The sequence below is a fragment of the Rhipicephalus microplus genome, chromosome 6, assembly GCF_043290135.1.
Source record: "Rhipicephalus microplus isolate Deutch F79 chromosome 6, USDA_Rmic, whole genome shotgun sequence".
Classification (NCBI taxonomy): Eukaryota; Metazoa; Arthropoda; class Arachnida; order Ixodida; family Ixodidae; genus Rhipicephalus; species Rhipicephalus microplus.
The window spans coordinates 7,886,459-7,904,127 of record NC_134705.1 but is presented as its reverse complement, the minus strand read 5'-3'; the positions used below and the strand labels follow the sequence as shown (position 1 = coordinate 7,904,127).

The window sequence follows — 17,669 nt, the reverse complement described above, 5'->3', positions numbered from 1 at the left end:
GACCCCCCGCTAAGCAGCAGCTCGGATGGCTCGCTGCCACCTTTGCCAGACAGCTTGTCGAAACGCGAGAAAGCACGCCTGTTGTCACTGTTGACACGTTTCAGCGATACGTTCACGGAACGCCCAGGTTGCACCTCTCTAGTGACGCACCGGATTGACACAGGTGACGCACTACCGTGGAAATGCAATCCTCGCCCCGTTAGTGTGGCAAAGAGGAAAGCAATTGCCCAGGCATTGGATGAGTTGATTGAGACCGGAGTTGATCAACGCTCAAGCAGTCCTTGGGGTTCACCGGTGGTAATGGTCCTCAAAAGAGATGGCTCTCACCGGCTCTGTGTGGACTACCGCTGGCTGAACGAGGTCACGAGGAAGGATGCTTATCCTATGCCTAACGTTGACTCGATCGTGGCTGCTCTAAGCGGTGCTTGCTACTTCAGCACCATGGATGCTAGCCGCGGTTACCTACAGGTTTAGATGGAGCAGGCTGACGCGGAGAAAACTGTGTTCACCTCTCACAAAGGTTTGTACGAGTTTACCCGCAGGCCGTTTGGCTGTTCTGGAGCTGCACCTACGTTCCAGAAATTGATAGACCGCGTTCTAAGGCACGCTAAATGGCAACACGCCATGGCGTACCTCGATGACATCGTAATCTTCTCTCGAACGTTCGAGGAACACCTTCACCACTTGGACGATGTTCTTGGGAGGTTGCGTGCTGCCAGGTTGACTTTGAACCCAAAGAAAGCTCAAATAGCTGAGACTCGCATCTCACTATTAGGCTTTACCATTCAGAGCGGTCGTGTTCTGCCGTGCGAGGACAAGGTACGTGCCATTGTGGAGTACCCGACGCCGGCAAACATTTAGGGCCTGGGGCGCTTTTTAGGCTTGGTGAATTACTATCAACAGTTCATCCCAAACTGTGCGGCCCTCCAAGCGCCCTTGACTGCACTCTTGAAAAAGTCGGCATGATGGAGCTGGGGGCCAGAACAAGAGCGAGCCTTCAAGGCGCTTTCCGAAGCTCGAGTCGCCACAGCCGAGTTAAAGCTGCCCGACTTGAACAGAGAGTTCGTTGTCCAATCGGACGCGAGTGACCTGGGTCTCGGTGCGGTACTGCTTCAGGAGCACGCCGGCGTCCTCCGGCCAGTCGCCTTTGCGAGCCGGTCACTTAACGCCACTGAGTGTAACTATAGCGTCACAAAAAGGGAATGTCTCGCTATAGTTTTTGCTCTCCGGAAGTTCGACTGCTATGTCGACGGCGTGCCATTCGTGGTGGAAACGGACCACATGGCGCTCACCTGGCTTAAGCGCTTGCGCGAGCCCTCGGGCCGCCTCGCGCGCTGGGCGTTGACCTTGCAGCCGTACAACTTTGTTGTGCGCTACCGAAAAGGGAGTTCGAACGTCGTGGCTGACGCTTTATCACATTCCCCCATTTTGGCGACCGGCACTTGTGTCCGCCACTCCCGAGAGAAGTCACATCAAGTAGACCCCGGGCCCTCTAGCTCCGAAAGGTTGAAATGTGCGAACCCCGATGGCGATGTCACTTGCGAGTCAACAGCCTCGGGTGAGGACGCATACCTAGTAGACCCTGTCACGTCCACCGGTATCGTCTTTAGCAGAGAGGAACTGCTCAAGGCACAGCAGGACGATCCGTTTTGTCAACACATCGTTGACAAGCTCAAAGAGCTGAGCTCCCGAGTGGAGCGGGGTGGTCAAGCCGCCGGGCGCCAACAGACAGCTGGTATTGCTGTCGGCGCCGAGTGCCGTACGCAGGCTGGTATTGCTGCGGGCACGTTGGACTCCTACCTGCTTGATGCCGACGGCGTTTTCCTGTGCTACGTTCCATCTGAAGAAGCTCCCCATGAGTATTTGAAGGTGGTGATACCCCGCAGTTTAAGGAAAGCCACCCTAGGTTATTTCCACGACTCCCGGGACATGCGAGTGACCTTAACCCTTTGTAGGGCAGGATATGTTTTTTTTAAAAAAACCAGAAAGAGGTTGTCTTATTTTACTAACCAAGCCAACAGAAGTAGTTTGAAAGAAATTTCAAGGATGTACAACGAGTACTTTATTAAAAAAAACTGGGACACATTTGTCCCACTGGCGCTAAATTAAAATTCAAAAAATGGGACGCATTTGTCCCAATGCTTTTTGAGGGCTCCGGGGTTACATTCGGGCGGCGTGAAAAAGTCCAAAACACGTTGAACCAATGCTCCTTGAGGGCTCCTTGGTTACATTCGGCCGGCATAAAAAGGTCCAAAACACGTTGAACAAAGGGGCACATTGCACACAGAACACAGAAGGTTGGTGCGCGCTTCTTTCTTGGCAGTCGAGCACCAACGACACCGCCTCCTTTTTGCAATCTTCTGAGGGTGATGTCCAGCTCCCAGAAATCGGACTTCATCAGCAACGCCTACCATTTTCTGGCCATGTTTGGCACCTTTTTTGTTGACTCGATACGGGCGATTGCTGGACCCTTTGAATGTTTGCCCGTTTATCAGCTGGCGACCAAGGACGAGCCGGAACCAAAGGTAGCTCATTTCACTGACTGCTTTCATTTGAAGAAAAGCATTTACTATTGCTGCGTCCAGCAGAAAGTAAAAAATTCGGTACTACGACTTCTTCGATCGTCGATCCACCGGGTATGCGTTCCTTCTTTGGTCAAACTTGTCGACTCCGCCCATCCAGGTATTGTAGTCGGAGACTGCTTTTGGGCACTGGACGGATATAGATGAGCCATTAGAAAGCTTTCGAACAACGTCCTCAGTGTCGCTGGGGTGATGAAAGTTGGACAGCACGTGTACGTTTTTCGTGTCCCGCCACTGATAAGCTGTGATGCTCCCTTTCGCACGTCAGATATACTGTCCCTTCTGTAGCTTGTTATCCCGTTTGATTTCGTCAGGTAAGTCCTTGCGGTTTGGGCAAACCGTTCCTGCGGTCAAAATGTTTTTTTTTCTTTCAAGGCCTCCATTAGGCGTGTGGACGTGAAAAAGTTATCGAAATATAGCTGCGTGCCAGCCTCTACTCGGTCAATGAGGGAGAGCACAACATGCTCACCGAGACCTACGTTCGCAGGTCGGTCTGCACCTTTACCTTCGTAGACCTGAAATTCAATCAGGTTACCTGTCTGAGAGTCGGCTCTGCACCACACCTTGTATCCCCGCTTGATAGGTTTCATTGGAAGGAACTGCTTCAGTGAGGACCGGCCTTTGAATCGTATCATACTCTCATCAATGGCTTGGTGCGCTGATGGAGTGTATTGTCTCTTGAAACTTTCATTCAGGGCAAGAACGAGAGGACGCACTCTTGCCAATCTGTCGTACCCTTCTTCACCTTTCTTTTTTTCCTTGGTTAGGTCGGTGAGGTGCAAACAGTTCATAATGGCTTGAAAACGACGGAACGACATAACCTTTGATATTTCAGGAGAATTGAATAAACTGTACAGGTACATTTGATGTCTGGGGTTTGTGCTCATCAGCAGAAGTATGCCAAAGTATGCACAGAGTTCATAAATTGTAAGCTCTTTCCAAAGCTGTCGGCCTTTCTGTTTGGCAAAGCGGTTTGTCTCAGTCACCAGTGTGTTCTTGATACCTTCGTCAAAATAAAGAGCAAAAGCTTCACAAGGTGTCGTCGGGAGATTTGCACTGTATTGTGGGTCCCAAATTTTTTGAACACGAATGACGGCATCCGGTTCGCTGCTATTCCATGCCCAAACCTCCTCCTCTTCGACTTCTGCTTCGTCGCAAATTTTAGGCACTTCCTTCTGCCTCCTTTTCTTTCTTGAATAGGTAACCTTTCGCTTTTGTGGTTTCCTTGTTGATTCCGCCGCTTCGGCTTCACTGCTTTGCTCATCTGAACGGGCGGAGCGAGCTCGGGTGCGAAGTCTTCATCTGTATCTCTGTCGGAATCACTCGACGTAGGGTCGTCAGGAAGGCTAAAATATAATTCCAGCGCTTCCTCTCGCGTCAGCAATCGTTTACCTGCGTTTTTACAAGCAAACAGAAAACAAAAGAATTGGTGAAATGTTTCACTACACATCGAATGCAGGCAGCGGTGGCAGTAGGCTTATCCCATCGTCATGCAGTTTTTGCCCTGACACCATTCGAAAAAGCTTTTAGGAGTAAGTATTGCTTCTATTGTTGAAAACAACCGATTAATACATGCTGGAACTATTTCTTTCGAAGTACAGAAAAAGGTACACTCACTTGTCATCTTGAATTATTCTTTTCCGGAGACTCACAATGCGGAAATTTGTACCGCCGATGAAACAAAAAAACACAATTTTGAAAATAATGTACATCTAGCGCTACCTACTGTATAGCTTCCAAACGAGATTCAACAGAAGTGTAAAAATTTCAATGTAGATGGCAGCACAAAAAATTAAGCTTGATGCGTCCCATTGTTTTTCACGAGCAATTCTGTGGGGAACAAAAAATGGGACATATATTTCCCGTTGCCCTACAAGGGGTTAAGACTTTTCAAAAGCTGTGCCGCTCCGCTACCTGGCATGGCATGAAGCCTGACGCCCTTCACTACGCCCGCTCATGCCGCGTGTGCCAATGCGTGAAGCCTCGCGGGGGCAAGCCTCCCGGGCTCATGCAGCCGATCGACAGCCAACAACCTTTGCAGGTCGCGGCCTGTGACATTATGGGACCTTCCCCAAGAAGCCGGAGAGGCCATGTTTTTCTTCTGGCTGTCCCAGATCACTTCACGAAGTGGGTCAACCTATTTCCTCTTCGGAAATTAACGGCACGCACAATCTGGGACAAGATGACGGAGATCTTTGCCCGCTTTGGCTTCCCGGTGGAGTTGATCATGGACAATGCGTCTGTAGCGAGAGAGGAAGATGGGACGGTGGCCAACGTGGTGGTGTCGTTCTCTCGCCACTTTATTATCCAGGGCGATTACCGAAGCGAAGCGACGGCGTTATCCAGGGCGATTTGCTGAAGCGGAGCGGCGGCGGCTGTCACGTCCGAACCGCCAGGCCAGAAGCTCGTTCTTCACAGCACGCGCCTCGAGCTGTCGCATGAGCTGCGAGAGAGGCGCAGCGCGGTGGCTGGAAAAATGACGATGATGATGAATGGCGATGATGATGACGCTACAGACTACCCCCCCCCCCCGCAGAAATGAAGCCGGAATGAAAATAATGAGATCGTATATACAAGCGAGTTAGGTTCGCAAAACGAAACGCTGTCCGTGAGCAGTCCAGGTCGTCAACTGGAAGGGACAATCGGCAACCAGTGGGTCTCTGGCGGGCGACACTGGGAATAGCGCAGTGGACGAGGGTGGCTACGCAGGCACGCTGTTGGAAGGAGCGGGCGAGGGTCGTGAGGAAGGGACACTTTTGTCGATAGCGAGTACCAAGGACAAGGTGAAAAATGGTCAAGGGCCGAGAACACACACGGGCCGTTTCGGTGCGGTCGATTGTCGCGCGCACTCGGGCACTGATGCTTAAAAGATGGACTGTAGCATGAGCATAGCACGACCAGTTCAGAGGGTCTAGTGTTACTTCCTTGTTGGAGCTGGTGGGAACGTCGACAGGGAGTGCGGTCAACCCTGGTAGTGTGTTTACCGTGCTGGTACCGTCGCTTGCGGTGGCACATTACCGGCTGCGGCGGCCGCCTGGTCGGCCGAGTAGGGTGCAGATAAGTTGGAAACGGTGCGCTTTGGACCGATGAAGTGCGACATGGTTTACAGTGATAACGAGCCGGCTCAGAGGGCACTGCTAGATTGCTTTTTCCGACCTTTGACGACGTGTAACGCGTAGGCGTACGCCGATGAGTCGTCGCGTTGTTCGAGCTAGAACCGGCGTTTGGTGATGCGAGATCGAGCGGCGGGTATGTGGCGTCCCAGTTGTCATGGGCCGTCGACGGCGTTGAAATGCTCAAGCACGGGTACGTAGTGGTAGGCGGATGGTTTAACTGCGCATCTGTTGGGGCATGCACGGTGTGCTCCACCTGTGGTGAGCCAGGCGTGCGGCCCTCGGGATTTCCTGACATCGTCACAGCATCATGCACGTTCAGCCGTGCCTGCTCAGGGGCTTGAACTTCTGTAGGATACATCGAGGATGATGTTAGTAGGTGCTGGCAGTCCACGAGGTTTTGAGCAGCAGGAACCGGTGTGCAGGGGAAACTGATGGCGTGCAGTGTCACAGCGGGCTCTGGGTCCATAGTGTGAGTGGTGTCGAAACTATGTGGCCAGTTGCCGGCAGGGGAATGGTCTGGACTGGCTGTGGGGCGAGAGGTGTCCTGGAAGGTGATGAGCCAGGTGCAGTTGTGTCATTTTTGGGAGGAGGAGTATGTTTAAGGCCGTAAAACTTGAGCACGACATCTCGCAAGTGATCGTACGGGCGAGGGCTCCAGGAGAAGTATGTGAGGTGGTGTTTGAGGTCATGTGGAAGATGGTATTCGAATACCTCGTACATGAGCTCTTGGATCCAGATGCCGTTGTGATACAAGGCCGCCGCAAACTCCTCGAACCACGACTCTAGGTGAGAGGTCCAGAACGGGGGCAGTGGCGGGTCGAATTGAGGCTGCCAGGCTTGTGCTGACTGGAGCATGGCCGCGTAGCTCGGCGGCCAACGTGGTCGTGTCGTTCTCTCGCCACTTTATTATCCAGGGCGATTACCGAAGCGAAGCGGCGGCGTTATCCAGAGCGATTTGCTGAAGCAGAGTGGTGGCGGCTGCCACGTCTGAACCGCCAGGCCAGAAGCTCCTTCTTCACAGCACGTGCCTCGAGCTGTCGCATGAGCTGCACGAGAGGCGCAGCGTGGTGGCTAGAAAAATGACGATGATGATGAATGGCGATGATTATGACACTATACGTCCTATTTTACGGCCAAGGTGTTTGTGGATGCATGTGCTGCCTTTGGCATTACGCACCATGAAACACCCACGATTCACCCACAGGCCAACCGGACCGAGCGGATCAACCGGAACCTCAAGCCCTTGCTGACAGCCTTTGCGCAGCAACACAGGGATTGAGATGCTTGTCTTAACGAGATCGGCTTCTCCTTGCGGTCTACGGTCAATCGCTCGACAGGGTACACGCCCGCTTTCCTAATTTAGGGAAAGAGCTGTCTAACCGCATGGACCGCATCCTACGGGGTGGAGGCGGGAAAGCGCCGCGAAGGTCAGCCCGTCTGGCTACGCGGCGGAACTGCGCTCACGGATGGACGCCGCCCTCGACCGGGCGCGTTCCAACCTGGCAAAAGCGCGAGCTGGTCAGAAGGCTCAATACGACCGGTCGCAATGAGGTGTCCGTTACGATTTCGGTGATCTCGTCCTCAGGAACAATCACGTCTTGAGTGACGCCGCCAAAGGCATCTCGGCCTCCCTTTCGGCCAAGTGGTTGGGCCCATACCGAGTGCACACCAAAGTGTTGCCCCTGGTGTACAAGCTGGCTGACTTCCAAGGGAGACCAGTCGGTGGTCCAGTTAACGTCTCTGACCTCAAACCTTTTGATGCCCGCTGAAACAACTTCGGGGAGGGGAAGGCGGTCAGCGAACCGCAGGGAAACCGGGATAAGGCTGGTACCAAATGACGCCACCGGTACAACCAGCGAAAACGCACCTAGGCTGATTTTCGCCCCCGGCATGTAGCGGGACATCATCCCCTCAATGTAAGGGAGTGGAGATTATAGCTGCTATGCGATTGCCCATCCAGCAGCAACAGTAACGGCTGCCTGGCGAGCTTTCTCCCTGGTAGCACCATTACACGCGCTGCGCACGGAATATCCACCCGGTTCCCAGCGCTCCCGGCTGCTCGAGAGAGAAAAGCCCTTTCCCCGGTGGCTCGCTCTTTCACTGGGTATCTTCCGCTTAGTCGGCGGGAGAAGGGAAGCGTGCGCCCAATTGGCTCACGCAACCTTCAATCCGACGGAGTAGGCTCTCTTTATTGGTTCAGCCTGTTGCGCTTCCGAGGCCGCACTTCAAAGCCTTTCTGCTTTTCACCAACACCCCAGCATTCGTGATGTCCTCCTTGATGGCCCGTTCCTCCAAGAAAAAAACCCGGGAGACCAGCCGCGTGCTCGGTCGTTCCTCAGGCACCGGCCGCGTCCATGCCGCCTCCGTCGAATGCTCCCCTGGCCCCGGCTAACAAGACACCACCTCGTCATGAAGTCGCTACGTGGACGTTCCAACAAGGCACTGAGGCCACAGTCGCCTTCGTGTCGACTCGTCGCTGGTCCAAGCAACGCAAAGTCTGGGTGTGGGTAGACCTCGAGAGCGTACCACGTCCTTTCTGCGGACGCACCCTTTCGGACCCTCTCGACGCTTCCGGAGGTGCCTCGATGCCACCTGTTCCTGAGGCCTCCTACTGCGATGCTTGTAGTGTCCTGCTCGTGCACGAGGCTATCCACCTCCGTTCATGGGTTCACCGAGCGAAATCTGGCGGTGCCCCCTGCGGTCCTGTCCGCTCCGGAGGTGCCGCCTGGCCCGGGCCTTCAACCCGCCCTGTCGACCGACTCCGTTCAGGCGGTCGTGGTGGTGCTCGTCACGGACTCTTCATTCAAGTCGGCCATCCCTTCCGCGGCCCCGGGTTCCTGCTGAGACGCCGCCGAACGGAGACACCGGGGCCCCCGCCGATCTCGTGGACGGCACGGAGCTGGACCTCAATTTTTTCGGGGTCGGTGGATCCTGTTATTACGGCGTCTTTAGGGCGGCCTCGGTCTTAGGAGGGGGGATGTGGGAATCGAGAGCACTCTACTTCCTGGTGCCTCGTTCCCCAGCTGTCACGCCCGCGCCGACAGCGTAGCCCGGGCGCGCATAATCACCGGCATCCGCCAAGATGGCTGCCAGGGCACCTCTTGGTCTGGGCCAGTCAACCGTCGGCTCCTTCCCGCGCTAGCATGTCCGGGCACACTACGCTGGCGCGCTGCGCGGGCCTACGTCACAACGCCGCGCCATTTTCCTTTGGGCCGCACGTGACATCCTCCTCTCCTACGAGCTGTGCTGCGCCCGAAGATTAGCTCGTCGCGGCAGATGCTCTAAGCCTCCACGAGAGGTTGAGCACTGCTTAGCAGGCGGCTTTTCGTTCATGCATTCGACTTCGGCCCTTGTGCGGGAGTCGTCGCGCCCTAGGCAAGCGTACTTTCTCGGTCTTGTGGAGTACCCTATACGGCCTGCAAGCCCGTGAGTGTATCATTATGCTGCATCTTGGGTTAATAAAGCCATTGTTGTTGTTATCCTGCCTTTTGCGTGGTTTCTGCGCCATGCCGGAGAAATCGACGAACCCGGCCGCAGCGTCTTCGCACGCAGTGGCAGTGGAGGACGTCGCATCCCTACACGGTTGCGCTTAGTAGGTAAGCCCAGTGCAAACCTATCTCTACAATCTCCACACTGTTTTATTATCCTCAGCTATTACTTTCTCAATTTGTTTAGAGGCTGTTTCAATTTGCCTTTCTGAAAAAAAATTTTCCTGTATTTGCTCATCTTGTCTCCTTCCCACTTTCACTGCTCTTCCAAAACTTAGCTTGATACGTTTGTGATCACTACGCACACTTCTGGAGCCACCTTCATCTATGTGCATTCCCCTGAGCATATCATACATCCTCTGTGACATCAGTGCGTAATCTATTGTCGACTGCAGCATTCCTACCTCCCATGTTATTTGCCCTGCACACTTCTCGGTACTGTTGCAAATGATCAAATCAAGCCTTTCACACACATCCATGATCATTTTGCCTGTCGGGTCAGTATACCAATCTATATTTTTTATGTGCGTATTCGTATCTCCTAGTAAAATTATCTCGCACTCTCCTCCTAACTTCTGAATCTCCTTTGATATACACTCTACCATTGCCTGGCTTTCCTCTCTGGCCTTTGCTCACGTCTACAAGTACACTAAACCAAGGAGTGTCTTTTGCCCTGCCACTTTGCCTTTTAGCCATAAATGTTTCTTGCACTCCTGCTTGACCCTTTGCCAGTCTGTACTTTTATGAATGAATGCCCCAACACCACCTCCCTTTCTGCTGCCTTCTCTTACATTACAATATTCCCACGCGTAGTCTGCATTGTTAGGAGGTTGTTCCATGTCTTGAGATGTGTTTCTACAAAACCGTATTTATTTATTTATTTATTTATTTAAATACTCTCAATGCCATTTGCGGCGTTACAGAGAGGAGTGGTTACAAGTTAGAGATGGCAGTCTTGAATGATGCATGATCAGGGTTGCTGGCGATGGAGGCAGGAAGGTGGTTCCATTCGGATGAAGTCTTCGGCACGTAGGAGTGGAAGTATATGTTGGTATGGCAGAGTGGCACATGGACTTTGAAGTTATGGTCGATGCGAGATGAAACGTAAGAAGGTGACGAGAACAATGTGCCCTTTATTTCAGGATTCATAAAAAAAATTTTGTGAAAGAGACAGAGTCGGGCCTGTTTCCTCCTGTTAGAAAGGGTAGGAAGGTCTAGGGAATTTTTAATTGATGAGATGCTAGCGGTACGGGAGTAATTAGCGACAATGAAGCGAGCTGAGCGATTTTGGATGGCTTCCAGTGCATTAACAAGTGAACAAGAATGAGGATCCCAGATTGATGAGGCGTATTCGAGTTTAGATCTGACTAGTGTTTTATAAAGAAGAAGTTTTAATGAAACAGGTGCTAATGAAAAGTTACGGCGCAAGAAGCCGAGAGTGCGGTTAGCATTGTTAATCACATAACTGACATGATTATTCCATGTTAAATTGTTATCTATGTGAACACCAAGATATTTGTAAGTATTGACAGACGACAACAGAAAATTAGAAATTGAATAAACAGGGCTAGTGCAGTCAGTACTTCCTCGAGAGATCCTCATTATTTTGCACTTGCCAATATTTAGTTTCATTGACCAGAGTGAGCACCAAGATGTAATGTTGTCAAGATCAGATTGAAGTAGTGATGAATCATGAGAGTTAGTTATTATGCGGTAGATGACACAATCGTCGGCAAATAGCCTGATTGTTGATGTAATGCTGGATGGAAGGTCATTAATATAAATTAGAAAGAGTAAGGGTCCAAGGACAGAACCTTGCGGCACACCAGAGATTACTGAACAATTGCGTGAGTCATGATCGTTAGCTGTTACATGTTGGGTTCTGTTAGATAAGAAGCATTCGATCCATCGTAATGTGTTTGAGTCAATATTTAGCATGCTTAGTTTTAGTAGGAGTAAACGGTGAGAAACGGTGTCAAAAGCTTTTTGAAAATCAAGGAAAATGCAATCGATAATGGAGCCAGTGTCAGAAGCTGAAAATAAGTCGTTGGTGAAGAGAAGTAGTTGGGTTTCACATGAGTAGTGTTTCCTAAAACCATGCTGACTGTTGTGAAAGAAGTTATTTTCTTCGAGAAATATAATTAAGTTAGAATAGATTATGTGTTCGAGAAGCTTACATGGAATACTAGTCAAAGTGATGGGCCTGTAGTTAGAAGGATTAGATGAGTCACCTGGTTTAGGCACAGGAACCACCTTCCCCGCCTTCCAGTCACTGGGCAATGAGGCATTTTGTAATGACTGTGAAAAGAGCTGTGAAAAAATGACTGAACAATAAGTGGCAGTTTGTTTGAGAAATTGGGGAGCGATTCCATCTATGCCAGGTGCCGAGGCTTTCATTTTTAATATGAGGTGAAATAGCCCCAATTGATCAATGATGATTGGTTCCATTCGGGGATATCCAGGATCGGCTTGAATTGGTAAATGATTGGAGTTGTCAACGGAAAATGATTTTTTAAATACGTCTTGCAAAGCCTCGCAGCACCTGTCACCTGCAATCGCCAAACCAAGTTCGTCACAAAGATCAATGTTCTTATTTTTTGGACCATTTACTAGACACCAAAACTTACGAGGGTTAGACTGTAGAAGAGAGGGAAGGGTATCGCTGAAGAAACTATGTTTAGCAACTGCATAAGCTTTTTTGTATTCTAATGTTGCGTTGTGATAAGCCGCCCATCTCTCCGTGGTGTCAGATGATGAAGCGCTGCGGTAAAGTCGTTTTTTTTTATTACGTAAGCGAAGAAGTGCTGATGTGAACCACGGAGAGCGGAACGCCGTTCGAACAGTTCGTAAAGGAACATAACAATCTATAAGTGAATTAAACTTATTTTTGAACGATACCCAGTTCTCCTCTACAGTGTTATCAGCGGCACATGCAATGTATTTTTCAGTGAAAACTTCCAACTCAGTGAAACTTCCAACTCTGGGCTACGAAGGGTTCACTGGCGCTGAAAGAGCAGACCCTCCAGGCTGCTGCGACAGCTGTGGCAGAGTTCGCAAGAAATAGTGGGCTGAGCTGTGCGCCTGAAAAATCTGAACTCATAAGAATACACAGTAAGTATTACAAAAGTAACGGTGCCATAAACTTACAGGTAGACGGCCATGCCATAGCCGAGGTTACTCAGGCCCGTATACTTGGCTTCTGGGTCCAAAGCAATGGCAAAGCCAGTCACACGATAACCACCTTAAAGACTACGGTTAAACAGATAGCTAGAATGATCCGTCGCATCACTTATCATAAAAAAGGCATGAAAGAAAAGGATACTCTCCGGCTTGTCCAGGCCTTAGTTTTGAGCAGAGTGACGTATGGCCTACCGTACCACTCACTCGACAGAAGTGAGGAGAGCCAGGTGGATGTGCTCATTAGAAGCGCTTTTAAGGCAGCACTTGGTCTACCCACCAGCACACCGACCGAGAGGCTCCTAGCTCTCGGTATACATAACACTTATGCTGAGCTCAGTGCCGCAGTCCTCATGTCTCAGAGGAATCGTCTAAGTGAAACTTCAGCAGGCAGGGCGATACTCACTAGAATAGGAATTTCGCCCCACCCACAGCACATTGATGAGGAGCTGGTCGACGTAGCCCAAGAGGTCCGCAGGCGAATCTCAATCGCACCGGTGCCCAAAAATATGCATCACGACTTTCACGCTGAGCGACGTACTGCGAGGGTAAACTGGCTTCGAAAGCAATTCGGCTCAGCTTCAAATGTCGCGTACGTCGATGCGGCCAGTTTCGATTGGCAGAGACACATAATTACTGTTGTCGACAACAACATGACGCTGCTAACGAGTGCCTCCGTACGCACGACCTCGGCTACAAAGGCGGAGACGATGGCCATAGCCTTAGCCTTAAGGTTTCAGGAGCGTAGAGGGGAGCCATCAGTTATTTTATCCGACTCCCAGGAAGCCTGCCGGCTCTTTTTAAGGGGCCGCCTTCCAGCAATGGGGCTGAGGTTGCTAGGATCCAAACTCACTCACCACCATCGCTTGATCTGGTGCCCGGGACACGCAGGTCTCGAAGGCAATGAAAGGGCGGACGCTCTAGCTCGTGCGTTTTGTAACCGAGCGGAGAATCCATCTCTTTCATTGACCATGCCAATTTTACCTAGGGAGATTCTAGCTCACCAGCGCTTCACGCGTCAAAAATGTGGAACACCTCACAGATCCCTTAATGGGGAAGAGGCCACTGACCTTAGAAAAATTCAAACGGATGTATTTCCGCACCTACTGAAGTTACACGCGATACATCCAACTCTTTACCCGGCTGTATGTCCGTGGTGCGGCGGAAGACCGACTCTCTACCACATATCGTGGGGGTGCGATCGTAAACCAAGTGACATAACCAATTTTCTCGGCGAACCTTTAACACCTAGTATGGAGCAGTGGGAGGCACACCTCGCTAGCTCGGACCCAGGAGTGCAGCTCGCACTACTGGATCAAGTCCGGCGGGCGGCTAAGGCCAGTGGAGCCCTGGACGTAGGGCCCCAACCATAAAGGCTCTAAAACGCCCCTCTCCCTTTCCCCTTCAATAAAGTTTTTTCCAACTCAGTACATATAGATGCATAATCAGCTTTCGCATAATCTTTTATAACTTTAGTTGCGTGCATAGGACGCTGTGGTTGCATTGCGCAGGTGAAGTGTACAATGCGATGATCACTAAGCCCGGGTAGGTAGTGAATCGATGAAATGACCGAAGGATTAGTTGTGAAAACCAAATCAAGTATATTTGAAGAAAATGCTGTGATGCGCGTGGGTTCATGGATTACTTGGGTTAAATTAAAATCATTGCATATGTTTAAAAAGCAATTACCTTCCGCTGAAAGACAGCTAGCCGTTCCATCCCCACTGCCCCAAGTAACTTCTGGGAAATTAAAATCGCCCATGACAAATATATGAGAATTTGGGTACCTGACAGAAACTGCGTGCAAACAGTCATGGAAGTTTTCGCAAAAGTCTGAGGGGCAGCGAGGCGGTCGGTAGCAAACGCACAAAATCACGTCCTGATACGCAAATCGAACGCACGCGCATACAATTTCTAGTGGCGAACTTATGGGAACAATATGAGAGGAAAATCTATCTGATATCGCGATAAGAACACCGCCCCCTGTTCTTGTTATACGATCTGATCTGTAAAAATTGTAGGTGTTTTTGCAGTGTAAAACCTCAGTGTTGCGAATTTTACTTGACAACCAAGTTTCTGTTAACACTACTATGTCCGCAGAACAGTCATCAATTATAGAAGATAACTCGTCACGTTTACTTAGCACACTTCTAATATTTGTAAACAAGACTGAAACTGGTTCAAGTGTTGCGGCACGTTTAGTAGGTTGGGATTGCTAGGAAGAGGGAAGAACACTGCTAGGAATATTGGTACTTGAAGGGGAAAGTGAAGAAGTAAATTCACGGGTAAGTTCACAAACGCTGTCGGTTTGACTGCAGTAAACGAAGCATTTTTTGTTAATGAATAACTTGTTGTAACGCACTGCAAACTGTTGACCAGTCGACTTTCCGTACTCGTACAATTTTTTACGCGTGTTCCTAGTTTCTTTGCAAAAATCTTCACTTAAGCTGACACCGATACCTTTTAATTTGGCCTTATTTGCCATAATGCTTTCCTTAACCTTAAAATTAGAAAGCTTTACAATTACAGGACGGCACTTCTTATTTGCGTATGAACCAAGCCTATGCGCACGTGAAATGGCATCGGTCGGCAGTTGGAGACCTAGAGTGGACATAATCTCGCGAACCTTATCTTCGGACTGCGACCATGTTTCGGCTGCAGCATCAGGTATTCCGAAGAATAGAAGGTTTTCTCGCCGTGACCTATCCTCGAAATCATCTAGGCGTGAACGTAATTCAGCGTTCGCCCCACGAACAGTATCACTTATAGTTTGCTGCAGGTTACTTGGAGGCATTTTGTCGAAGGAATTTACACGAGCTTCTACAGCAACCAATCTTGAGTTAATATCTGACACAGTTTGCTCCAAAATCGCCTGACTGGACTTCAATTCATCAAGAACTGTTTTTAATTCTTTATGGCGTGCGTCAACGTGCGCATTAATTGCCTTCACGACTTCAGCCAGCTCATCAGGAAGACTAGAAGAATTATTGGGACCTGGATTGGATTCGACGTCACCACTCAAAAGCAATAGTTTCACAACATGAACACATTCGCAAATACATAAAAAAAGTACACTTGGGCATGGTACAAGCAGCAGACACAGGTTGTTTGACTTTTTAGAGTGGCATGAGTGAAATTTACCAACCTGGAGTAGAAGAAAAAACGGGTTCTTAGTCGACTGCATAGCTGCTGCTCGACCATGCCCACTGAAGTCGCGCGGGGGATGACGGCTGCTTATAAACTTGTGGCTGGGTGATGACGATGCTGATGAGCATTCGGAGATTATCGGAGTGACAACAGGCAGGCTTGTTGTGCTATCAAACACGGGGCACTGCCAAGCATGATTCCAAGCCGAAGAAGAAGACTGCAGAAGCGTTGGCGGTCCGCCCTGAACAACATGCACCCGTGACGCAAGGCACCACGAAGAGAACCACGCCGTGTCGCTCCAGTTGGAAGCGCCCTTCGAAGGTAGGTGAAAGCCGTCCGTTAGAGCTTCTTTGCAGGGGGCGGAAGCCAGCATCGTCAGCAACTGGAGTAGAAGAAAAAACGGGTTCTTAGTCGACTGCATAGCTGCTGCTCGACCATGCCCACTGAAGTCGCGCGGGGGATGACGGCTGCTTATAAACTTGTGGCTGGGTGATGACGATGCTGATGAGCATTCGGAGATTATCGGAGTGACAACAGGCAGGCTTGTTGTGCTATCAAACACGGGGCACTGCCAAGCATGATTCCAAGCCGAAGAAGAAGACTGCAGAAGCGTTGGCGGTCCGCCCTGAACAACATGCACCCGTGACGCAAGGCACCACGAAGAGAACCACGCCGTGTCGCTCCAGTTGGAAGCGCCCTTCGAAGGTAGGTGAAAGCCGTCCGTTAGAGCTTCTTTGCAGGGGGCGGAAGCCAGCATCGTCAGCAACTGGAGTAGAAGAAAAAACGGGTTCTTAGTCGACTGCATAGCTGCTGCTCGACCATGCTCGACTATCGGCCTCTCCTCCCTTAGCTGTTCTTCTATCTCTTCCCACTTCAGCCTGTTCCTACCACCCTGCATGGTAATATACCCTATGTCTGAATTGCCTCGGCGTTCGTGGCTACGTCTGTTTCTGCCCTGGACTCTAGGTTGCTATCACGCACTGGTACCTCCGGTATTGTGCATATCACTACCTGCACCTGAGGAGAAGTGGCGCGCATGTCATCGACGCCTTTCGCCTTTCGCCACCCTCTCAACATGCAGCGCCGCTTGTGGCATCTGAGTGCAGTCAATACATGCGCGGCCACCCACTCTCGTACGGAATGCGCGCGCTCAGCACACTATATAGGCAGTATATTTCTAGACACTGTGCCGGTACCCTATAATAATAAAAATATAAATAAATAAAATAATAAGGGATAGTGTGTTCAGGCATCCTTTTTCACCATGCATCGCGTGAAGCGGCGCACGTGGCCAAAAAACCGGTTCTCAAGGTGGCGCTGCCATATCATGGCCTGGCAGGATTGTCAGCTCTGTGTCGCTCTGCCTTCTCGAGTGCTGTTCAGTGACCTGTTGATTGTGTTCGTGTCCGCTTAACGAAAGTTTTTCAGGCAATGTTTTTGCAGGCCACGTGACAGTGAAGCGATGCAGAATCATCGGCGGCAACGACAATGCTTTGCACCAAGGTGCGAAACAGGGTATACGTTTGGAAAAAAGGTGAGCAGCCATCGCTTTTCGCATCACTCAAAGACTAAGCACGGAGGAAGGTTTGGGAACAGAATTTACATCGAAAGAATGGGACCTTGAACGAAAGGTGCTCGGTATATGTGAGCGACACTTCGAGTCCTCACGTGTTCTCGGAGACTACGTGCACGTTATAAACCGCAAAGAAGTTCGCGTCACACGTGGGAGACCAGAGTTAACGCCGGACGCCTTGCTTATGTTATTGTCTAACGCTCCAAGCTACTTATCGATGAAAGCGCCGCATCCAAGACCTCCGAGAAAGCGGAAGAACTTGGCGGTCGAATCTGCCATCTCCAAGAAAACTGCAGCACCCTGTGTTGACGGTGTGGCCACTGATTCGGGTTCATCGATGGACCTTACTGCTGACTACGAACCCAAGGTGGCGGACAGTACAGGGACTGCAGCTTCGCTAGAACGCTTACTCAAGCTTTGTTTATCTTGAATTTATATGAGCTCGACCGCACCACATCTCGTGTCGAAGAGAGTGATAATTCACGTGTTGTCCCGACTTCATTTTTTCGCGAAGGGTGTCAACCGTCTCGAGAAGCAAAACATAAAAAAACGCTGCACGCGAAAATCTGTTGGTGTTCATAAAGGT

The 17,669-nt window shown here is 50.5% G+C and overlaps 1 long non-coding RNA gene across 1 annotated transcript in view; it reads left to right on the top strand.

Annotated features, from left to right (window-relative positions):
• LOC142765185 (uncharacterized) overlaps positions 1–13,443 on the top strand; it is a 94,861-nt gene extending 81,418 nt beyond the window's left edge. Inside the window, exon 4 of the long non-coding RNA XR_012884080.1 lies at positions 12,135–13,443. This is a non-coding gene — a long non-coding RNA (uncharacterized LOC142765185). The remainder of the gene's footprint in view (positions 1–12,134) is intronic.
• The last annotated feature ends 4,226 nt before the right edge of the window (positions 13,444–17,669 follow it).